Consider the following 25,006-nt stretch of genomic DNA (forward strand, 5'->3'; position numbering starts at 1 on the left):
CACTCCAGAAAGATGAAATATGTAATTAGATGGGTGGGGCTTTGAGCCACATTTCAGCCCAACCTCCTGGGAGGGGCGGAGTACTAGAGATTGAGTTCAATCACATGGCCACTGTTTTCATCGTGCCCAGGTAATGAAATCCCAATAAAAATCCTCGACACTATGGTTCAGGTGAGCTTCTCGGGTTGGTAATACTCAACATGGGCTGCAAGAGTGTTGCATCTTGAGGACACAGAAGCTTCACATTTGGGACCCTCCCAGACTTCCTGTGTCTCTTTTTTCGGCAGGTCCTGATTTGTATCCTTTATAATAAAACTGTAGTTATAAGTAGAGCGCTTTTCTTAGTTCTGAGTCATTCCAGTGAACTATCAAACTTGAGGAGGTAGTGGTACCCCTGAATTTGTAGCCAGTTGGTCAGAAGTATCAGTGGCTCTGAGGACCCTTCAGAACTGGGGCTAGTGTCTGATGTGAGGGCAGCCTTGTTGGGCGACTATGCCCTTGACTTACGGAGTTTGACCTAACTCTGAATGGTTAACATCAAAATTGCATTGGACCAAAGCTGGGTGAACTGGGGTGGAGCTGACAAACAGGTTATGGACAGTCTAAGAAGAATTAGGTGAGAGGGAAAGAACAGAAATGAATGACCCAGAAAAGGCAGATTAGAATCCACCCTCTCCCCAGCTGTTCAGAGCATGTAGAAGCAGACTTGATGGTCAGTCCTCTGCACTGTTGAAATATTAAAATGCTTTCATCCCCACCGCTGCCTTGAGCCCTCCAGCACCCCGCCCTGCCTCTCTTCCAGGATACCCCCAACACCGACTACCCTAAGATCCAGAAACGAAAGAGTTAACATTGCCGGAGGTGGGGTGGGGGAGGAGGCGGGGCGCAGGTCACACCCCCCTTTCACTGGTCTGTGCCAGAGCCCTCCATTTCCTTAAATATTTTAAATTTCAGTCCCAAATTCCAGGGGCCTCAGTAGGGGACCTGTCAGAACAAACCATATTTTCTGGTCTTAAGCTCTGCAAGGACTTTTTCAACAAAGACTGGTCTATATCAGGGTTTTTAGGCCAGAAAAGACAAAAGAAGTGACTGTAAAGTGAAAATGTCAGTCAATTTTGTTATTTGGCAGCTTGTACATTTAGAAGCAATCCATTGGTCGGATTGAATTCAATGTTATTGTGGGTTTTTTCTTTCCCCTTTCCCTACGTTCAGCCAAAATAAGAGTCAGCAAGCTCAGACAGCGTCTCAAAAAATCTCTCTGTGTAAAGAAGGAACTCTAATTGCTCTGTTCCCTCACTTGGATATTTTGGCCAATTTCAAGACGCATAAATAAGCCTGTTATTCAGGCACAGAGGAGAGTGGGATTTATTAGTTTAAATGAGTTGATTTGGAGGTCTCTGGGGAAAGCCGCCTGCATTATTCACTTGTTAGTCCCAGGGTATAATTTACAGTGAGTTTTCCCTTTATGTTTTGGACCTAGTTGAAGCTAGGGCATAAATTTCCTCAAGTTATTATTACTATAATTTATTATTCATTGACTGTTGACTCAGTGTAACACAAGCAGTGGCAGAAAGACACGATCCTCCCAAAGGGCAGGAAAGCCATGTCCCCAACAATTCCAGAGGGACATGTAAAGAGCTCCTGGGATCAGAGGAGGGTTCCTTCTCCCCAGGACTGGGACGCCACCTGGAGCTTTTTGGTGTCCACTAAAGTCTCCCCAGGAGAAATAGGCTTTTGGCAGGGAGAGTGCACATGCAGGCTTTGGGGGGAATCGGCCACAAATTGGGCTAATTGTTGACCTTAATTCAGACAAAGAGTCCAATAGGATGGGATAGGGACACTGTACAGGACTGGGGTGGGGTGGGGCAGGAGATGTTCCCACTTGGGGGCCATTCACTCACTTTTACTTCCAGGTGCTGGGTTAAGAAGCTAAGCGTTTGGGCAGGTGGAAAGCAAGGAGGTGCAGGCATCATCCCCTCCCCCTCCCCCACCCTAGTTCACATCTGCCCCTCCTCCCTCTCCCACCCAGCTTCTCCCATGGGGGGCAGAAGTATCTCTCTTCGATCCTCAATCACTTCAAACAGTTGTGCAGCTTGGAGGCGCAGGCCCGAGTGACAGAACGTTTTAGACCTAGCAACAGAAAGCAATTATGTGCTGTTTGGCGCTGCCTATAAGTACAATCGGAATTAGAGGGGAGACAAAAATGATTTCAGAACGCCAAGACTGGGTGACTGGTGACAATGCAATGACACGCCTTGCTCCCTCCCTCCTTCCCTCATTTCTTGAGCTTCAGTTGTGCGCCAGATTCTGTGCTGTATCTAAGAGGCGTTCAGTATTAGGTGTGGGGTGGAGGCGGGGGAAGGACACACAAACCAGTGTGTTCTGCCAAGAAGAGCTCTGGGGGTGCAGGGAAGTTACTTAACCTCACTAAGCCTTAGCTGCCCCGTCTGCAAAAGTGGAGGGCCACCCCACCTCAAAGGACAGCTGTGAGGGAAACACGTGTAGTGGACAGAGCACACAGTCAGCGACGATTAGCTCTCTATTTCTGTCGTAACCAGTAAGTGTTACTCTGTTGGTGGGAATGTAAACTGGTGCAGCCACTATGGAAAACAGTATGCAGAGTCCTCAAAAAATTAAAAATAGAGCTCCCATGTGATCCAGCAATACCACTCTTGGGCATATATCCAGACAAAACTATAATTTGAAAAGATGCATGCACCCCTATGTTCATAGCAGCACTATTTACAATAGCCAGGACATGGAAGCCACCTGAATGTCCATCGACAGGTGAATGGATAAAGAAGATGTGATTATATATACGTGTGCATATGTGTGTGTGTGTGTGTGTGTAATGGAATACTACTCAGCCATAAAAAAGAATGAAATAATGCCATATGCAGCAACATGGATGGACCTAGAGATTATCATACTAAGTAAGTCAGACAGAGAAAGACAGATACCAGATAATATCACTTTTATGTGGAATCTAAAATATGACACAAATGAACTTATCTACGAAACAGAAACAGACTTACAGACAGAGAACAGACTTGTGGTTGCCAAGGGGGAGTGGGTGGGGGAGAGAAGGATTGGGATTTCAGAATTAGCAGATGTAAACTATTATGGGATAAACAACAACGTCCTACCGTATAGCACAGGGAACAATATTCAATATCCTGTGATAAACCATAATGGAAAATAATATGAAAAAGTATATATATGTATAACTGAGTCACTTTGCTGTATAGCAGAAATTAACACAACATTGTAAATCAACTATACTTCAATAAAACTAAAAAAAAAGAAGACAAAAAAACAAAAACAGTAAGTGTTACTTATAGATGCAGTGTACTGAAAAGCTATGCTTCCACCAAGCAAGGGCTTTTATTTGAAATTGTCAATGAAACATACATACACACAAACACACACATATTATAAATGCACAGCTTGATGAATTCTCACAATTCCATACCCAGATCGAGAAATAGGACCTTACGAGGATCCCCAGGACCCTCCCCCTACTATCTTCCTATTCATTGCCCCACTCCCAAAGATAACAATTATCTTGACTTGGAATGGCATGGATTAGTTTTGCCTGTTTCTGTACTTACCATATAAATGGAATTTCATAGCATGTACTCTTTTTCATCTGAATTCTTTTATTAAACCTTCTGTTCGTGGGGGACGGGGGTCATCCATTTTGCGACTGACTTCCCTTTGTCAGTGAATTTTGCAACTGATCATATTTTTATGGAGCTGAGAGCCACAATAACGGGCCACTTCCAGAAACTCTACAGCATCCCCCCGGAGTCATTCTGTACACTTATCTTGCCCTTGCTCCCCCATATTTCCCCATGAACTGTATTCTGTCTCCTTTGGTGAAGTGTAAGAACGTTTATGACTTGTCTCACATCCCATTTGGAATAATATATTTGGAAAAATAATAACTGAATGGATTTTAGTTCTTCCTTCCCTAGTCCAAGCTTCCTCTCACTATACAACTGTTTTAGGAAGATGATAATAATGATGATGATGATGATGATGATGTTGATGACAGTGATGATGGAAGAGGCAGAGGGGAAGATGATGCAGATGAAGCTGACGCCGGTGATGACAGGTAACACATTTTATGTTGCTTCTTACGTACCCAGCCTTATTCTAGCCTCCTGACCTGTACTGACTCATGAAATCTTCATCACAACACACTTCTATCCCCACTTTCAATTACAGAAACCAAGGCACAGAGAGGCTAAAGTATCTTGCCCAAGGCCATCCAGCTGGAAGGTGGTAAAGCCTGGATTAGAGCCCAGCCTGAGTGGTCTGGTTTTGGAACCCTGCTCTCAGCCAGCAGCCAGTCCGGTCATTGAAGGACAAGGATGTCCTCTGAGCCATTTGTATTGTCATCCCTTTAGAGGCAGTGCTCCTGGCTTGCTCCCCTGATCCTCTGCATCTGTTACCAAAGCACCAATGACAAGCCTCAGTTGCAATCTTGCACAAGTATATGTGTGTGTGCACGTGTGCACGCACACACACACACACGCACACACACGATGCTCCTGATTTTAATGCAAATGAGCACATACCACACAGCAGAGCAGTCTCCCTCCACACTTCCCCCCAATCCCACACCAGGTGTAATTATCACTGTCTTTCAGCAGAGCCATAGGCAGCCTTCAGTGGCATCAATAAGGGGAGAATCCCTGCAAATCAAGCTGACCTGCTTACAGAGGAAGAGCCATGGTTGCCTGGGAAGGATGACCAGAGCTGTTATCCTTGGGAGAATTTACCCCGGCACCACCAGAATTTCCATTCACTGACTTGATCCAGGCTCTTTAGGTACTTATTTCTACACTTCACAGCCATCCCATAAAGCAGGAGTTACCATTTCCACTTTCCAGGTGAGGAAACTGAGGCTCCGATAAGATGCAGTCAATTAATGGAAGCCTGAGCAGTCTGGTTTGATTTGCCGTGAAAAAGGAATCCCAGTGTTTGTTAAGGAGAGGAACACACTGATTTTTTTTTTTCCCCCCAACAAAATCAAAGGGACTGGGCCACCAGAGCAGGAGCAAGGGAGGCCTTAGGTTCAACCCAAGCCACAGTGCAGCGGCAAAGGAAGCTCCCTGGCTGTCTCTCCTCCGAGCAGATCAGGCTCCTCGCCTCCAGGAGATGCCACTGCGAGTGGGAATAACGGTGAAAATATGCGTCGACCTCAGGCTCCCCAGGAAAGCTACTCCCGTTCTGGGTCCTTCCTTGGGCTTTAATCCTTCTTACCACTTAATGTCTCAGTAAATCTTGTTGACAACTGGTCTATGCTTTCTCCAAGAGCAGTAGACACCTTGTAATTTACAAATCATTTCATCAATAATTGCCTGCAGAAGAAATGAAGCAACCAAAGGCTGGGTGGCGAGGATGGAGAAGAAAGAAGGACCATCCAATACAAGGGTGCTGTTTAAAGAAACAGAGACAGGCACCTGGGTGCTTGGAAAGGGCTGCCTGTCCTCAGTGACTAATTCCTGTTGTCACGCTTAGAGCAAACGAGTGATGCTGAACGGCCCAGGTGCCTGGCATTTCTCAGTCATTATTTCTAATCCATGTGGCCAACCTGCACAGCCCGCATCATGGTCCCAGCTCTCACACGTATGGGGGCTAAGGCTCACCTGGGGTGAGTAGTCTGTCCAAGGTCAGGCAGCCTGCAGGTGGCAGAGCCAGGATCCAAGCCTAATTCTGGCTGCCTCCAAACCCATGCAGGTTCCCACGGCCGCCTTGGTCTCCAATGGACGATGGTTTTTAAGAGCACTTGACTGCAATCCATGGGAAGATATAGATGTGACATCTCCCTGGGCTGGAAATTGTCTCTTCGCCCCTTGGGACCCCTCTGCCCCAGGAGCTGTAGGGCACTGCGCCCGTGGCTTTCTTGCCCTCTGGCCTCTGGGAGGCTCTGCGAGTGGGTAGCTCCAGCAGGGCATGGAAGGGCGGAGAGTGAAGCTAGGGGTATTTTCCCTCCTGGCTTCCTTCCTGCTGGGTTGCAGCAGGCTGGCTGTCCCTCCATAAAAGGCTGTTGCTCCTCTCAAGGTGGCCTTTTCTATAGGACTCCCCTGTTGGGTTCTGGAAAGCACTCCCTCCCTACGTTCCTTCTGCCTCAGGGGTGGTAACAGCCCTACTGCTGCCAGCCCCTGGTGCTGCATCCATGGTTTCCCTATTCTCCACCTTTGTAAACAGTCCGTGAAGCCCGGCGCCAATTATCGTCATTGAAGTGTGTCTTCTGTTTCCTCTTGGGACTTGGACAGGCACAGCGACCCAGTACGCACGCGTACGCGTGCACACACACACACACACACACCTGAAACAAAAACTTCAAGGAAACTTCCTATTCTGCCATGCCCTACTCTGCCTCACCAAATAATTAAAATTTTTTCATGGCCCGCATTTTGGAAAAGTCCATTTTAGACTACACCCATGGTAGCATCCATAGTGATCATCTAGCCCAATCCTGCCTTTCTGAAAACTGAGGTTAGGAAAAAGAAGTAACTGGTTTACAAGGATGTATTGTACAACACGGGGAATATAGCCAATATTTTATAATAACTATAAATGGAGTATAACCTTTAAAAATTGTAAATCGCTATATTGTACACCTGTAACATATAATACTGTACAGCAACTATACTTCAATTATATATAAAAAAAAAGTAATTGGTCAAGGAAACTTGCTCCAGGCAAAGTCCGGACTAGAACTCGGATAAGGTGACTGCAGATCCTGCTTGCAGCACCTAGACCAAGTCCTGCTGCCTTTGCTGTGGGGACCCTTGACTCTCCCATGACCTTCTCTCCCAAAGAACTGGCTGGAATATGGTCATCACCTTACTAACCAGCTTTCCTTTCTCATTCCTGGTCTTCTCCAAGGCCGCCACTTACTCTCCCACTCATGAATGGCGCCACCACGGTCGATGGGAGCCTCGCTTGTCGGGGCTGGAAGGAGACCAAGCAATCACTCAGCCCACCCCTCTCATCTTACAGGTGAGGAAGCATGTCACCCAAAACAGGACTCGCCACTAAATCAGCACAGGCCTGATTCACAGCACAGTGGCCGGGATCCAACGTTAGAGAGAGAAAGGAGCGTGGCCTGCAGCACGTGCAGTCAGGGAGCACCTCGGGAGTCGGGGGGTGCCCTGCCATGGCTCGCCACAGCTCCCCACACCCTCCAAAGGCAGCAGAATCACGAGGAGTTCACAGTGGAGGGAAGGGGAGCCTGAGGTTTCACCCTGATCATAAGCATCTGGGTTTCCTCCTGAGAAAACCTCCTGCTTTTCCTCCCATAAGGGGGAGATGACTCATGACCTTGAAACTGAGCATGACCCTGCAGGGCTCCTGGGCCCGGAAACCTTTCAAACAGTTGCTAATCAGTGAAGGGAGGGGATGCAGAGACAAGGGAGGGGCAGCCAAGAAACAACAGGGCAGCCTTGCAGCAGGGCCCTAGTGCTGCCTCAGGGGATACACATAAACATATCTTTGAGCTCTTTACAGATCTAAAACCCCCAACAAATGGAAGACTTCAGCATTCATTCCAGAGAAGATCACAGTTTGATAACCTTGAAAAGCTCATCAGGAGACCACCTGAGACCAGATTGAAGGACTGAAGCAACCCCCTCCCACTCTGATCCTTATCAGCAACTCCGCCCTTGAACCTTTGCTATAAAACTCCTCACCAAATTCTCCCAGGTTGGGATGCACAGTTTTTCAGGGCACGAGTCCACTGTGTCCCCCTTTGCCTGGCAAAGCAATAAAGCTATTCTTTGCTACTTCACCCAAAACTCCGTCTCTGAGGTTCAATTCGGCACCTGTGCACAGAGGCTGAGTTTTCGGCATCATTCTCAGTGGTTAAATCTCCTCTCCCAGTCCCTGTGGCCATGGCCTCCAAAGTGGGGAGCACAGAGGGTTAGAAAGCAGAATTGAGGGGGGCAGGAAGGAAATATTACAATTCCTATTTGTATTTATTTTTACCTTTAAAAAATGTTTTCCGGGGCTTCCCTGGTGGCACAGTGGTTGAGAATCTGCCTGCCAATGCAGGGCACACGGGTTCGAGCCCTGGTCTGGGAAGATCCCACATGCCGCGGAGCAGCTAGGCCCGTGAGCCACAATTACTGAGCCTGCGCGTTTGGAGCCTGTGCTCCGCAACAAGAGAGGCCACGATAGTGAGAGGCCTGCGCACCGCGATTCAGAGTGGTCCCCACTTGCCACAACTGGAGAAGGCCCTCGCACAGAAACGAAGACCCAACACAGCCATAAATAAATAAATAAATAAATAAAATTAAACTTAAAAAATAATAATAATAATAACATTTAAAAAAAAATGTTTTCCTTCTATTACTTGATGTCGTGGCTTTCAGTATTACATGTATAAAACTTACAAATTAATACCCTTATTTTGGGGGTGAGAAGTAAAATGTGTTCATTCTTGGGATACAAATATGCAAAGGCTCTGCTCTGGGGAACCGGGGACTCTCAGAGGATGGGCTGCATCAGAATCACCCAGGGAGCTCCGTTCAGGGCCCAGGCCAAACCCACTGCAGCAGGTTCCCTGGGTGCAGGGCCAGCAATCTGCATGTTAAGCAAGCTCCCCAGGGAAATCCATGGCCACTAGCCTGTGCAGATGGTCACTCTGGACTTTGCCTCTGCAGCAGTTGGGAAGAACCCACTTAGTCCACAGTCATCCCTCTGTCCCCATCCCCAGAGCTGCGTCTCACAGAGAAATAGGTCCTGGCAGCCCTGCCTTCCACGTGCTGCATACAGGGTGCTTGGCCAAGGGGTAGCACGGGGCTGAAGCCCTTGGGATGTGCACCCTGACACGGGAGCTACCTCTACCTCGAAGAAGGGGCACCTCTTTTCTAGTTTACCCAGAGCTGCCCTGAGGGCTGGCGGTGGCTCTGGGCTGCTCTCCATCTGCCTGCTGGGGGAGACTGACCTTTCACTAGGACCAGACTGGGATCACCACAGCAAGGACAGCCCCTGTAAGGGCAAGAGGGGAAATGTGACTCAGACACGCCAAGACCGGCCTAGGGTTAGGGAAACACCCCCCAGTCTGGCCCAGGGTTTAGAAAGAACTTCCTGATGTGAGGGTGTTAAAATGGAAAGTCACGGAAGACCCACCTCAGGAAAAGGAGGAGGGAGAAAAAGATGGGATAGAGAAAAAGCAGATGAGAGAGAATAAGACAGGCAGAGACTGAAACAGGAGAATAGAGAAACAGACAATTACCCTTGAGGGGTGGGCACAGTGAGGAGTGGGCAGTAGGCACCGTAGCACATCTGCCCGACAGGCAGAGCCAGGGAGAGGGTAGGTGGTGGGTTATGGCTCATATTAGGAAAAAAATTATGCCCCCTGCTAAGCCAGGAGATAGATGGGCTCCAGGCTAGATATTTACAACTGGCTTCCTGTTCACACTTCCTGGGGTGAGAAGAAGTTGGGCTTCAGGCCAGACATTCATTACCAGCCCCCTGTTTACATTTTCTGAAGCAAGAGACAAACTGGCTCCAGGACTACATATTTATGACCTGACTCCTGTCTATATCTCCAGATCTGCACCTCGATATAAAACCCAGCAACAGAAATAGGGTAAATAACCAGATGTTGGACATTTTTATGGCAGGGACAGAGTAGGACTAAACCCTGTTAAAAGACCAAGAGGTCATACATTTCCCATCCTTGGGGCAAGGGAAACATTCTGCACATGCGCAGAAAGGCTCCTTGGAGGTCAAAAAGGAGGGGGCACCACCCCACAATATGTGATGCTAAGGCCATCCCATAGGCCTCTGGGCTGAAATCCATCTTGGAAAAAAGTTGCACACGTATGTGGGGGAGGGTCCTAGGGCAGGTCAGGTGTGGAAAAGGAAACCAGATAATTGGCCAAAGGTACACAAAGACCCAGAAGAACTGCCCTATATAAGTGACTTAACGGCCTCTTTACTGCACTCCTCCTCATTAGGGAGAACGCCCACACCCTTTCTCTCCCGGTGGGCATCTCTGCCTTGCTTCTATCTTAACTAAACAAACGGTTTCTCTGTGTGCTCTCCCACCTGTTGTTGCGCTATGTCTCTAAAAATAAACTTTGTACCTGTTTTTACAGTTTTGCCTCCATGAGAAGTACATTTTTCACTGGGGGCAAGAGCCATGGGGGTGTGGTGGCTAGGATTCCCAGTTTTCATCCAGGTTACATAGGTTCAATTCCTGGGCACACCACCAATTCGCTTCACACCACCACTCACTTGCTGCCTCTCCGAGATCACCGCAACCCGCCAGTCTGTATATTCCTTCACACTGGCCCAAAGCGGCTGGAGTAGGAGAGGAAGACCAGGGATGCCCAGCGTTTCTGGGACTTTCCCTGGTGAAGGTGAGGAAAAGCATTTTGCACTGTCAATGTTCTTCCATTGGCCACTGGAGCCTGTTTACATTCGTGTTTTAGCATCTGAGCCGTAAATCAGCAAATTACCTGTTGGGCTGTTTTAGCCAGGATGCTTGCTGATGATGACATTTCCACTGCTGATATGCACAGGTGAGATTCTCTAGGGTGACTGCTATTATCACATCATCAGGAGTTTATCTTGGGAGCGTTTGGGTTTTGCTGATTTAATAACCAAGCCCTAGTGTCTGTGCCGTCGGGGGAATGTTTAGTCTGATGAAGGGAACTGGTGAGTCCAGTGTCTTCTCCCATAGGTCAGGCCAGAGCTTATTTAAGAGAGAGAAAGTAAAAGGTGCAAGGGGAACATGTGCTTGTTTCATTGGCCATAGACTTTCCTGGCAATAATTTGCAGCAAGATAAGGGACCTCTTCAAGGTCATGCATCTTGGCTGGCTGGGTAAGGAAAAGGACTTGGGAAATTCCGGGTGCTTGGTTTTTTAAATGAGTTTGCTGATTTCTCTCAGACTCATCCATCAGCTGATGAATGTCTATTGTTTAACCGATGGTTCCTGCCCAGCTGGCCTGGCTCTCTGCCTGGACACGCTGTGTCTGAATGAAGGCAAAAATGGAGGACTTGCCCTGGGGTCTGGAGTGCCAAAGCCCTTGTATCCAGACCCCCAGGCATAAACCCTGCCCCAAGGTCAATAAGCCACTGAGCCTCATGGCAGAGAGGTAGCTTGGAGAGAGAACAGGCCACCTCTGCACGAAGGGGGATGGGCAACAGTGCCTGTGTCCCAGCTTGCGCAGGTCCAACACCCTATTTCCAGACCAGTGATCTGCTGGAGCAGAACCTGTGATTCCTTGCATTTATTCCTGGGGCTTAGCACATGGCTTGACACTCAGCAAATGCTAAGTGCTGGAATGAATGAATGAATGTAGTGACTTGCCCAAGGACACATAGCTGGTGGTGGCACAGCCAGGATACCCAAGACTAGTGCTGTGCTCCTTATATCCCCCCCACTGTCTACCAAGGGGTTAAGTACACAGGCGTCTGGCCGCAGACCCCTGGAGTCTGAGTCCTGGTTTATTTCCTAGCTGCGAGGTGGCTGTGGAGGCATGCCTCTCAGATCCCTCTTCAAGGAGGAATTTCCTGTTCAGTGACAGGAGGGCAGTTAGCTGAAAGCCTCTGGTTATAGCACCTTCAGGGGCCACCTCAGTTCTGGAGCTCAGGCCAGTTCCTCCCAGTCAGGGCCATCCAATGACCCAGCATGGCAGGTGCTGGGGCCTGGCCATTTCTGCCCAGAGCCGGATTCGTCTAATGGGCAGTCTGCTGGGGAGCTCCCCATTGGGCGGCCTGAGATGCTGCCATTGTGCATGAACTGGTGAATGGTGGTCTGAGGTGTTCCTGCCTCCTTCCCTCCCCCAGCTTGCAGGTCTGCATTATGGTCTGAAGGCTCTCTCTGCCCAAGGACCATAGTTTGTTATGTAATAAATATGATGATACTGCCCAGGGATAACTGATTCCATCACCTGGACCACAGTGATTGCTGGGGGAGGGAAGTAGAGGAAATACATAACCCAGTTTGGGCCAATGAGTTATGAGATGTTTGAGGGGGGGCTTCTCCAAAGCTCCCTCTTCTTTTATAAGAACCTCTCAGAGAGAAGCTGTTTATCTCCAGATGGTTCTGTAGCCACCAATGTGGTGGGATTGGGGGGAGGGTGGTCAGAAGAGAAAACTGACCCAGGAGTAGAGTGGAGCCCAGGGAATCACAACAAAATGGGGCCAGAGTCCTGCTGACAAGGAGAACCCCTGGATCAAACCATGCCTGAAGCCAGAGACTTTTCAATAATCTGAACTTTTCAATAATTCATTCAATTATATCACCTAAGACAAGCTAAGTGTTCTATCTATCACTGACAATGAAAATAATCCTGATTCAATTAGGGAACAAAAAAAAAAGAGGGATCACCCACCCACCACCCCAGGCCAGGTCACAAAGAAATGAATCTCTGATGGTAAAATTTCAAGCACATGAATGGCAAGGAAATCTCAGGAAGAGGTTTGGGGACAGAGGATTCAGCAGATGTTCCCCAACCCAGATTTCATAGGCAGTGGATGCTCCAGGATCCACCTGTGGCCTGAGAGTTGGATAGACAGAGGCCAGGGTTACAGTGGTGGTATTCCCACCAAGTGGGAAACAAACCAACCCCCTGGGGCAAGAAGAGAGGAGAGCCAGTCCATCTGCCCACACAAACACACACACCCAAAATGAGAGGAGGGAACAAAGGCTGACCTGCGTAGGGAACCAGAGTAAACCCCACGGTACGTCTGACATCCAGGGTGAGTTCAGGGTTAACTAGAACTATTCCAACACATTGCCCAGCATCCACGGATCCTAATCTTTGCCCCTCTGCCCCCAACTCCAAAGGCCCAGTGCCCCCACCCCTTGGCTCAGCTTCCTCTCCCAAATGTCATGCAAATTGCCCTGCAGAAGTCTTTGACAGGTCCTGCTGAGCTAACTGCCCGGAAAATGCCTAAAACATGGACTGTCTCAATCAAAAGGAGAAAGATGCGCAGCTCATTAGGCCTGCGTTATTTGACCAAGTGTGCTGGCTTAATAGCAATTAATGACAGGGTGCGGAGGGCAGAAATGTCATTACCATTATCGACATCTTCTCTTTGTGGGAGGTGGCTGTGGGTGATGGGAATCTGAGAACCCGATCAAAGATAACGAAGTTCATCTTTCAAGCCAGGGCTGGGTGAGGGGGTCCTTCCTCAGGCTGGGAAAGGGGATCACAGGCCACACCCGGTGGCTTTTGAGGGACACACCAGTCCAGGGCTGCCAGCTGGCCTGACCCTGAAGGTGGTTCAAATTCTGGCGTGGGCTCTGCGCCGTGAAGTGACGGTCGAGGTGAGGATGTGGCTGTGGTCCTAGCTCTGCCCTGATGCATCAGGTGAGCCTGGACTAAGTCACCTTACCTGGGACTCAATCCTCCCTCTGTTAATGAGGGGTGGTTCTGGAATCAGTGTTTCTCAAAACAGGGGTCTGTGGGCACTTGGGGTGGTCAAGGACCAGTCCACACATTGCCGCAGGGGGCACATTCACTAGGAATCCCCACTGCCCCCCAACCCCGCAAGATGGCCCCAGCCACTGTGACAACCCAAAACCACACACTCGTGTCTCAACACATCCCCTAGGGAGACAGTGCCACCCCTGGCTCTGGACCACTCTCCGGTAGCTTTCCTGAACAGCTGGGTGGCCTCCCTGTACCTCAGTGTCCGCATTTCAGAAATGGGGATTATAACGTGCCTGCCTCATTGGGCTATGAAGATTAAATGAGAGACTGCTTATAAAAATGAAGAATGGTGCCTGGCACACAGAACAATAAGCATTACCCACACTGATTCATGTACGGAGCCCCCTCCCAAGTATCTATTATCCAATTTCAATCCTACAGAGTACATGCCATTATTCCCATTTTATATCTGGGGAAACGGAGGACCTGAGAGGTGAAATAACTCGACCGATTTCAACAATGACTCAGTGTGACTTCCCAGCCTGGCCTCTTAATGGCCCATTTGCGGGGGACATGACAAGGCCAGGCACTTACTGGCGTCTGTTATAGGATGTCTGTACTGTGGGGCTGGAGAAAGTCAGGACAGGGCCTGGGGCTGATTACCGTCAGTTCCAGAAGACGGACTGGAGGTGAGGGCCTTCCTGAATCTGCCCAGCTATATGCTTCTCTGGCACCCTGTTTGTAAATCCAAAATTCAGGTCAAGGAGGTTTTCTCCTTGCTTGCTTAAGATGGTTCTAAGGAACAGGACACAAGGGGCTGAGCTCAGGGGACCAGGTCTAGCAAGGCTGGGGGCAGGGAGTCCAGAGCGTGGCTGGAGAGGTGGGTGGTCGGGGGCGGCTGCAGGAAGGGCATCGCGCTGGCAGGACACTTCCTCCATGATATCCTGGGGCAGCAGAGGAAGGTGGGCAGGGGACAGAGCCCAGAGCCCATACCACAGAGAAGCCACCGAAAGCTCCGGGAGACCCCACGGGATGGCAGTCAGCCCCTTCCCTGCAAGCTCCCGCTCCTCAGCGTCTATGAGGCCCTGCCTCACCTCCACGTGCCCGCCCCCCAACCTCTGACCTCATCTTGTGCCGCTATGTCCAGACACCCTGACCTTTCTTTTCCTCCCACCTCAGGGCCTTTGCCCTGTGGTTGCTTCTGCCTGGAATGTTTTTCACCCAGACTTTCCCACGCCTGTCTCCTCCTTATTGCTGGATCTTGCAGCTCAGAAACGCCTTCCCAAAACACCCCAGGTGAACCAGTCACACAACCCTGCTTCGTAGCACTTAGCAATGGCAAGAATTGTTTGCTGTTTATCAGTATAATGTTCTGAGAGCCTAGAACAGTGTCTGGCACTAAATAGGTCCTCAGTCAATATCAAATGAATGAATGAAGGACGGAGACACACTTTCCGATGGCAGGGAAACTTCGGTCGGAGGGGAGACACAGCCCCGTCCTCAGGGAGCCCCGGTCTGAGGGGAGACATGGCCCCGTCCTCGGGGAGCCCCGGTCTGAGGGGAGACGCGGCCCCGTCCTCGGGGAGCCCCGGTCTGAGGGGAGACACAGTTGTTTTTCTTGCGGCAACAGTTATCAGCAAGTACTAACCAAATACATGATTCTTGCCGGCAGTGTGGCTGAGGAGCCACATGCTTATGGGACTGTCAGGGAAGACTTCCCACAGGAAGCTGCCTCTGAAAACTGGAGGCCCCACATCTTAGACCCGTCAAAGGGGTCTCTCCCTAGTGGACGAACACTGTCCTTTTAAATCAGAGCCAATCAAAGTGGTCATGCTCAGATGTGGCTGGTGAGTGTGATTAGTGACAAACCCCAGAGATCTCTCACCACAGGTCCAGACCCATCTACGTGACCACTCCTTTTTGCAGTATAAATACTTGTCTGCCTCTTGATTGGAGAAAAATGTGGTCACAGCCCACCCTCTGCTTGGAACTTCTCCCCTCTTCTCTGAGCTCATGTCCTATCTGTATCCCCATTTATAGACTCCAGGACCATGGAATGGGATGCAGGGCACAGCTCACATTGCAGTCTGCCAGTGGCACCCACCTGGAGTTGTGCAGTGCACAACCTGTACAGCTGTGCTTAGCAGCACTGATAAACTCCCAGAGTCTCAGGACTGAAAGGGACATCAGAAAGCCTAAAGCACAGTCACTCAACTTTAAAATGAAGCGCCTGAGGCTGCTGGTGGAGACAAAGCTTTTCCAAGGCCATGCAGTGGTGCCTCAGTGAAATGGCTGGGCCGTGGACACACAGCTCTTGGCTCTCAGAACGGCACCATGAGGTGTCCTCTGCCGTCCTCCCTCCCCTCCTCTAGGACTCTCAGAACACCCCCTTCCCTCCCCTTCAGCACATCCTGTGCGCCCACCCTGGTTCTGTGCTCTCATTCAGACTCAGTACATGCCATGCTTTGGGGTCTTCCTAGGTAAATCACATCACCAAGCTGTGGCACCCATCACTGGTCCGCTCAGAGTGGGGGGCCCCCGCCAGAGTGGGTCCGCATCTGTACAACGGTTAGTAATAGGGTGAAGGGAATGACGAGGAGGTGGGGAGGACCCCCATGTCTCCTGGCAGAGTAAAAACACAGAGTCAGACACACTTGGGTAGGAATTGCTCTGCCCCCGACTCTGCCCCTTGCCAGGGGTGTGACCTTGGGTGGTTCACTCAGCCCTTCTGGGCTCCAGATGTCTCGACTATAAAGGGGGGTAAAAATAACCCTCATTTCTCCCCCCACCCCTCACCCCAGCCTAGTAAGGATTACATAAGGTAATTGATGTGAGGGACCGAGCTTGGCTCACGCCATGGCTGCACCTGCCCCTCGGAAACAAGCCCTCCTCCTGGAAGCCTTTCTCAGCCTCTGTTCTGCATGTGTGTTATGGCTCTTCCCCATGGAAGCCGTTTAAAGGCAGGAACTGCTACTGGGAAGAGAGAAAATCTTTGGCACAGCTCGGCCATTACCAGAGATGTTTAACCAGCCCGCATTCAAGGCAGAAGGACGTGCATGAAAGCGTTTTATCTTCCTCCCACAAAGGGAGAGCAGAGCCCTGTGCCAAGCCGAAATGAAGGCTTGATTTTTTAAAATAGACATTTAGGATTCACTGATGCTTTGCTAACCCCCAGTCAAATCACGACATCAAGGAAAGAGAAACTCCATTTTCTGCTAAGATGCTGAAATGGCCCTTTCCAATTAGGCGGTGGGCTCTGGGAGGGGGAGCCCAGGCAGGCGGCCCAGAGCCGTGTCTGCTCATCTGTGTGTTTCTGGGTCTGTGAGCACCTGGGAGCTGAGCGCACGTGTCCTGGGTGAGGGGGCTGGCCTCCAAGCCATCCTGCCCTCTGGGTCTCCCACCAGGCTGAGTCCCTGGTTGTCCCTGGGAGGGATGTGAGACCTGTTCGTTAGCAGTCACTTACATGTTTTGCATATATCAGTAGGTCTGATCATCTACTTTGAATTAGCAAAGACCAGGACTTTCACAAAATTGCCCACAAAACGCGACTACGTGCTAATAACACCATCCATCTGAAACCCACCATTCCCCAGCTCCCCATGGCTCCCTGTCTGTCAAGAGAACACACACTCGTCTATTAAGACTCAGCCCAAGGGCGGTAATTAAAGCAACAACGACAAACACTTGTATGTCCCTTTTGCTGTCAGTCACCGCTCTAGCTGCTTTCCGCATATTAACTCATTTCATCTTCGCGTAACTGTGATGCTTCAAGAATGGCCACAAATCCTTCCCACTCTTCCCACTGGAGAGTTTGAGTCTAAGTCTTCTCACTTTGAACCTGGGCAGGCCCTGGGTCCACTTGACGAGTACAATGTGGTGGAAGTGATACTGTGCCAGTTTCTAGACCAGACCTGAAGACACTAGCACCTTCCACCTCCATCTCTTGGTGCACTCTCTTTGGCAGCCCTGGGCTTCCATGGAAGGAGTCAGACTAGTCCAAGACTGCCATGCTGGAGGGACCACACCCACGTGCTTTAGTGGACAGTCCCAGCTGGACCCAGCCTCTCAGCCATCCTGGCCGAGGTGCCAGACACGTGAGTGAAGCCGTCTGGGACCTTCCAGCTGATGTACCATTGAGTGACCTCAGCTGATGCCACGTGGAGCAAAAGCACCAAGCAGCCAAGCCCTGCCTGAGTAACTGCCCACAACATCATGAGGTATAATAAAATGGCAGGAGTACTTTGTTAGGCAGCAGTAGATAACCAGGACAACCTTCTGAGGCAGGTCCAATGGAATACCGTTTGACAGCTGAGAAAACTGAGACACAGAGAAGTTAAATAGTTTGTCCATGGTCACACGGCTAATAAGGGATGAAGCCAGGATTCAAAACCCAGACAGCCTGGTCCCAAAGTCCATGCTCCCTCTTCTCTGAACCCTAAATTGACTACTATTCCACTGTCCTAACATCTCTTGAACTTACCCATTGGTAAATCTTCTCCCCTACTGGATGCAAAGGCTACTGAAAGGCAGATACCAGTTCTTAGTCAATGCATGGCCCTGTCCTGGGACAGAGGAAGAGTGCTCAGTGTTTGCTGAGAGTGGAGGGGGGTGGAGAGTAGATAGATCGATGGACTGATGGATGGACAGATGAATGGGCTTGGAGAGGAGAGAGCCTGGAGAAGGTGGAGGAGCTAGATCTGTTTGGGGTGCGGGCTTATTAGAGCTGCCATGTGAGGATCAGCATGAGGGAAGCAGAGGGGTGCAGAGACTCCCTTGACTAACTGTGTGGCTCTCCACCCTCTCTTCTCCAGGGCCTCACTGAGAGTCACTCTTTGAGGCTAAAGATTAATTCTGAAAAGCACTTCTATTTTAGTGTTATATGTTGCCTCCATTCTTTTTTTTCCCCCAGCACAATTTTAACAAGGACCAAAAATTTCCACTAATAGATATGTCACGTGCCTGAAATGTCTAGTCACCAGCTGAACACTAATTGTACCTCTGAATGTCCTGGTAGCCCAGGCAAAAGGGGAAATACATTGTAGTTAAGAGTTCTCATCTGGGGGAGATTTGCTGACCTCTTAGATCCAGAACCAGCAACCCCAATAACCACCTTGCAGAAGGCTCACCTCTGACCCTCAGGCAGGGAGCCCCTCCACACTCAGCCTCTGGATGCACGCACCCCATGTGTTCACCACCAGTCCGCCCTGAATGCAGTGGTGCTTCTTCCTAACTCCTCCTCTGCTGTTCTCAAAAGGGCACGGGCTTGAGTTCATTCATCTCTCAACCATGAATCCTCAGCGCTGCAGATGCTGTGCTTCTTGCCAGAATAGTCAGTGACCGCAAGGTCTTCCAAACCTCTGGAAACTTCTGGAGAAACAAGAGTCCCTGGGCTCCTCCCACCAGCACTCTTCTCTTTAAGATTCCAGGCAACTAAGAGGATTTCTATTATCTTGTCCAAGAGTATTTTTCTGGGAAGAATGGTTACGCTGAACCTCAATGGAAATTTCCACTGGGGCTTTTCTGTTCTCTGGAACCCATTACACAGAGCAGCATTAAATTTACAGGATGCAATCCCTTAGATGTGGATGGTTAGGTTATACAGTTCACAGGAGCAGATAAAAAGAGGCCAAGAGGGGCTTCCCTGGTGGCGCAGTGGTTGAGAATCTGCCTGCCAATGTGGGGGACACGGGTTTGAGCCCTGGTCTGGGAAGATCCCACATGCCACGGGGCAACTAAGCCTGTGAGCCACAACTACTGAGCCTGTGCGTCTGGAGCCTGTGCTCTGCAATGGGAGAGGCTGCGATGGTGAGAGGCCCGCGCACCGCGATGAAGAGTGGCCCCCGCTCGCCGCAACTGGAGAAAACCCTCGCACAGAAACAAAGACCCAACACAGCCAAAAATAAATAAATTAAAAAAAAAAAAAAAAAAAAGAGGCCAAGAGACTCATCTGGAGAGATGAAAGTTCTCCTGCAAAAGAGGGTGGTCTCTGCTCAGAGTTCAGAAAGAGAAGTCTGTCCTTCCAGGAGGGTTTTATTGCATAGACGGTTCTTACAAAGGATGCTGGATAACATAACAGTTGACCCAGAGATGTTCATTGTCTCATTAACCTCCTGAGAGTGACCAGGACAGCAGATTCTGAGCTACTTAGAGAGAGCGTCCAGAACAACCAGGCACAGCGGTCGCCCCTCCTGCCCTGCCCCCACCAGCCTCTACCACTTGGCTTTGCTCAAGGCAGGTAATGAACAGACTTGAGGAAAATGCTTAATCCCAAGCCAGATGCCACATTCACTCTACCAGGTCTCCTCCCTGCCACCTCCCACCCCAGCATGCACACGCACACACGCGCGCACGCACACACAATTTCCCCAGTCTCTGTGTTCATGGAACTAATCTACTTTACTACCACCTTGAGGAACGTGTGAATCACTGAGCAAAGACAGAGAGACAGCTGAAGGTAAGTTATTTTTGGAAGGTTGTCATTTTGAAGCCCCAAAGGCAGGCTTCTCCAGGGTGGGTGAGGCTGAGGAAGAGGACAGGCAGGTTGGGCCATTTTCTCTTCCCTGAACAGCCCTTTCTCCCCCACACTCTGGACCTTTGCAGTGTCTGTTCCCTCCACCTGGGATGCCCTCTTCTGATCTCCATCTTTTCCTGGCAAAATGCCATCTGCCTCTCTCGAGGCCCAGACATTCCTGATCTCCCCACCCCAGCATAAGCTCCCCGAGCTTAGGGCCCTTACCTCTCATGTCATAGAGTTGCTTCATGGTAAACAGTGTAGACTCTGGAGCCAGTGGCCCGGGCTCAACTTAAGACTGCTACTTACTAGTTGTGTAATAGGGAAGGACAAATCTGACTCCATATTGGATCTGTTTCTTTTACTTTCACCTTTGTATTCCATTGCTTTTGCTACAAGAATGTTGCCTGTAGCTTGAAATATACAGGATAGCCCATTCTCAAGGCTCTGACCTTTAAAGGTATAACACTTTTCCATTCATATAGAGATAAAAAGTTGCAGAACAGACAATAACATTTGTTTTGTTAGAGGTTTATAGGAACATCCTGACTGGACCTACGGGGGGCAGCTGCAAAGAACAAAGGATTCTGACACCAAGAGGTCTGCAGCAATCAATCACACCCCCTCCCCTTTTACTATAAGAGAAGCCTGAATTCTAACGAGGGTAAGATGGTTCTCTGCGATGCTAGTCTATCATCTTCTCCATTTGCTGGCTTTCTGAATAAAATCACTATTCCTTGTCCCAACAACTCGTTTCTCACTTTATTGGCCTGTCATGCGGCGAGCAGTACAAGTTTGGACTTGGTAACAGCTGTGCAACTTTGCGCAAGTTACTGAATCTCTCCGTGCTTTAGATTCCCCTTCCATGAGATGAGGAAGATAACCATGTCTACCTGATTAGGGCTGTTGAGAGAATTTTAAAAACAATGACTGCAAATTGCTGTCATTATCATTATCCCTGGGGACTGCGTGCTCAAGGCTGGGGGGCACTCAAAGGAGCTTGGAATGCCTCCTGAACTGCAGTGTGGGAATAAGGAATTGGCTGCAGTCCGCTAGGGAAGTGGGGATTGAGAGACAATAATGCAGTCGGGGCAGCTCCAGGAGTAATACGGGGGCCCAGGGACGGGGTGGGGCTGGAGGTCCTGCCCAGCACACCCTGACTGCCTCTAGCACACCCTGAGATTTTCCTCAGCACCAGCCCCCATCTCCTCCTCCAGACTCGGGGACCATCTGAGAGCAGACTTGAAAGGCAGCTCCTGCCTCAGATCTGCTCTGCAGGGAGTTGCAGCATTGGTAGGCTGGAAAATGTCCACAGTCCACTCTTTGGAGGAGGGGAGGAGCAGCTGTGATTTACAGTGTCTGCCAACTTCCAAGGTGTAAATACTCCCAGCATGGCGGGTTTCAAGCTCCTGACACCATGTCACTGAATGCAGAGTTGAGAATGGATAGGCAGTTCCCTCTATTACATGGCAATTTCACTATATGCCTACGATAGATGTAAATAACCTGAAGCACATGGATCAGAGTAAAATACACAGAATTAGAAAGTAGCTAAATAATTACAAAGTAATAGGTTTCAAACATATATTACATTTCTTTTTGATATAATAATTTAATATAATTTTAAATCATGGTTGTGTTTAAAAAGTAGCTGTCAGGATGCCTGAAACGGTTGGTTGTTTGGCCTGAGGCGACCCAGCACTGGAGCCTACCCAGGCTCTTTGGTGGGGCTAATGGCAGACTCTGGGAGGGCTCAAGCCAAGGAGTACTTCCCAGAACTTCTGCTGCCAGTGTCCTTGTCCTCACGGTGAGCCACAGCCACCCCCGCCTCTGCAGGAGACCCTCCAACACTAGCAGGTAGAGCAAATGAATCTAAAAAGTTATATGGAGTCCAGTTCCACCCTGAAGTTGGCCTTACAGAAAATGGGAAAGTAATACTGAAGAATTTCCTCTTCGACATAGCTGGGTGCAGTGGGACCTTCACTGTGCAGAACAGAGAACTTGAGTGCATTCACGAGATCAAAGAGAGGGTCGGCACATCAAAAGTTTTGGTTTTGCTCAGTGGTGGAGTAGACTCAACAGTTTGTACAGCTTTGTTGAATCGTGCTTTGAACCAAGATCAAGTCATTGCTGTGCACACTGTTAATGGCTTTATGAGAAAACGAGAGAGTCAGTCTGTTGAAGAGGCCCTCAAAAAGCTTGGAATTCAAGTCAAAGTGATAAATGCTGCTCATTCTTTCTACGATGGAACAACAACTCTACCAATATCAGATGAAGACAGAACTCCACGAAAGAGAATTAGCAAAACCTTAAATATGACTACGAGTCCTGAGGAGAAAAGAAAAATCATGGGGGATACTTTTGTTAAGATTGCCAATGAAGTAATTGGAGAAATGAACCTGAAACCAGAGGAGGTTTTCCTTGCCCAAGGTACTTTACGGCCTGATCTAATTGAAAGTGCCTCCCTTGTTGCAAGTGGCAAAGCTGAACTCTTCAAACCCCATCATAACGACACAGAGCTTATCAGAAAGTTGAGAGAGGAGGGAAAAGTCATAGAACTTTTGAAAGATTTTCATCAAGATGAAGCAAGGATGTTAGGCAGAGAACTTGGACTTCCAGAAGAGTTCGTTTCCAGGCATCCATTCCCAGGTCCAAGCCTGGCAATCAGAGTAATATGTGCTGAGGAACCTTATATTCGTAAGGATTTTCCTGAAACCAACAATATTTTGAAAATAGTAGCTGATTTTTCTGCAAGCATTAAAAAGCCACATACACTATTACAGAGAGTCAAAGCCTGCACAACAGAAGAGGATCAGGAGAAGCTGATGCAAATTACAAGTCTGCATTCACCGAATGCCTTCCTGCTACCAGTTAAAACTGTGGGTGTGCAGGGTGACTGTCGTTCTTATAGTTATGTGTGTGGAATCTCCAGTAAGGATGAGCCTGACTGGGGATCTTCTATTTTCCTGGCTAGACTTATACCTCGCATGTGTCACAACATTAACAGAGTTGTCTATATATTTGGCCCACTAGTTAAAGAACGTCCTACAGATGTTACCCCCACTTTCTTGACAACAGGGGTGCTCAGTACTTTACGCCAAGCTGATTTTGAGGCCCATAACATTCTCAGGGAGTCTGGGTATGCTGGGAAAATCAGCCAGATGCCGGTGATTTTGACACCTTTACATTTTGATCGGGACCCACTTCAGAAGCAGCCTTCATGCCAGAGATCCATGGTTATTACTTTTGATTTATTGCTAGTGATTTCATGACTGGTATACCTGCAACCCCTGGCAATGAGATCCCTGTAGAGGTGGTGTTAAAGATGGTCACTGAGATTAAGAAGATTCCTGGTATTTCTCGAATTATGTATGACTTAACATCAAAGCCCCCAGGAACTACTGAGTGGGAGTAATAAACTTCTTGTTCTACTTCAAAAAAAAAGATGCCTGAAACTTCAGCAATTGGTTCTCCCCTCATTGGTAACCCTGATACTCTTTGTAGCACATACCTACCTCAGGACCTTTGCACCTACAGTCCCCCCCGACATGGTATGCTCTTTCCCCAGATAACCCTGTGATTCCTTCCCCACTTCCTTTAGCTCCAGCTCAAGCACCACTTTGTCACTTATTAAAAGACATTCTCTGGCCATTCTATATAAATAGCAGCACCCTTTCCCTCAGTCCTTCCTAACCCCCAGCTCTGCTGTATTTTCCTCCAGAGCCCTTGACACCATGGACACTCTATTTGTTCATTCATCATCCATCTTCCCCCACTGAAATCCCCACAAGGACAGGGATTTCTGTCCACTGTGTTAACTGACCCCCAGTTAAATTATGTCTGATAGCAGCTACTAAACATAGATCCATAGAAAAAGTATCTACAGCTGTCCAGATTCTAGAAGGTGCAGCCACAATCATCTCATCTGCTCTTAGCAGCAGGGTGGTTATGACGACTCCCATTTTACAGAGAACTCCTTCCCCTACCACAGAAGGTATGAGGCTTTGGGATAAATTGACTTCCCCAAGATCACAGCTAGCCAGACAACCTGCCAGACCAGTATTCCATTCTGTGACCACAAACCCGGGTTCTGCCCTCAATACTGCAATGCCTCTCAGAAAAGCAGGAGAGCTCCCCTGGGTGATGCACCCCTGAAGGCCCAGGATTCGCAGTCACACTATGTATTACCTCTCTTGAGCCCCCAGTGAAGTTCCTGGGACACACTAACTGCTCAATAAACAGGTTTCTAAGTTGAAGTCAGACAAGTTCTTTTCCCAATGCCCTCCCTCACCCTCGCCCTGCACGCTCCCAAAGTACCATCCCTCCACCTACAAGATCTCCTCCACCGTTGGGAAGCTCTAATGAAGCTCTAGGGTGAAGCTTTGTCTGCTAAGGTTTAAGACATTTTTTCAGGTCAGATGTAATTGCAAGCATCCTCATCTCCTAGCACGCTACCTGGCACAAGAACATGCTCAATAAATAAATCTGATTGAATAAAGCATGTATGTATGTATGTATGTATGTGTGTATGTATGTATATGTGTGTGTGTGTGTGTAGGTGAGAGGATGAAAAGACTGCTACACTGACGGCGGGGTTTCAGGTACCCTATGAGGCAGGGAAAGGAGAGAGGGTCCTCTGGAACTCCACTTCTTCTCGGGGAACACCGGAGGCCGGGTGTGGAGGAGTGGATGCGTGTTCAGGTTGAGGTGGGGTTTTAATTATCTGCTCCCCACCTCTTCCGAAAATTACCTGCTTGTAAAGGGGAAACACTGACTGTTTCCTGGACACCTTTTTTTCTGGAGAGGACCAGAGGCAAGTTGGGGTGAATCCAGGCCTTCGGGGAACCCTGGGCAACAGGAGCTGGTTGTGTCCTCGGTGATTGCGAGGCTTCCCAACCTTGTCCAATGCTACCAATCACCTGCTGTAATCGTTAAGCAATTCAAAATCTAGGCTATGGTTGTCACATTAGCAGACATCAGACTCACCTGGAGAGCTTGTTCAACCAAATGGGGGGGCCTGGGCCCTGGCCCTGGGGATTCCGATTCAGTAGCGCTAGTGTGGGACCTGACTGTGCAAGTATAAC

The 25,006-nt window shown here is 49.1% G+C and overlaps 1 pseudogene; it reads left to right on the forward strand.

Moving 5' to 3' along the window:
* The first annotated feature begins 4,014 nt into the window (after nucleotides 1-4,014).
* LOC137774057 (GMP synthase [glutamine-hydrolyzing] pseudogene) lies at nucleotides 4,015-23,348 on the forward strand (annotated as a pseudogene).
* Nucleotides 23,349-25,006: the final 1,658 nt, after the last annotated feature.

The sequence above is a fragment of the Eschrichtius robustus genome, chromosome 12 (assembly GCF_028021215.1).
Source record: "Eschrichtius robustus isolate mEscRob2 chromosome 12, mEscRob2.pri, whole genome shotgun sequence".
Classification (NCBI taxonomy): domain Eukaryota; kingdom Metazoa; phylum Chordata; class Mammalia; order Artiodactyla; family Eschrichtiidae; genus Eschrichtius; species Eschrichtius robustus.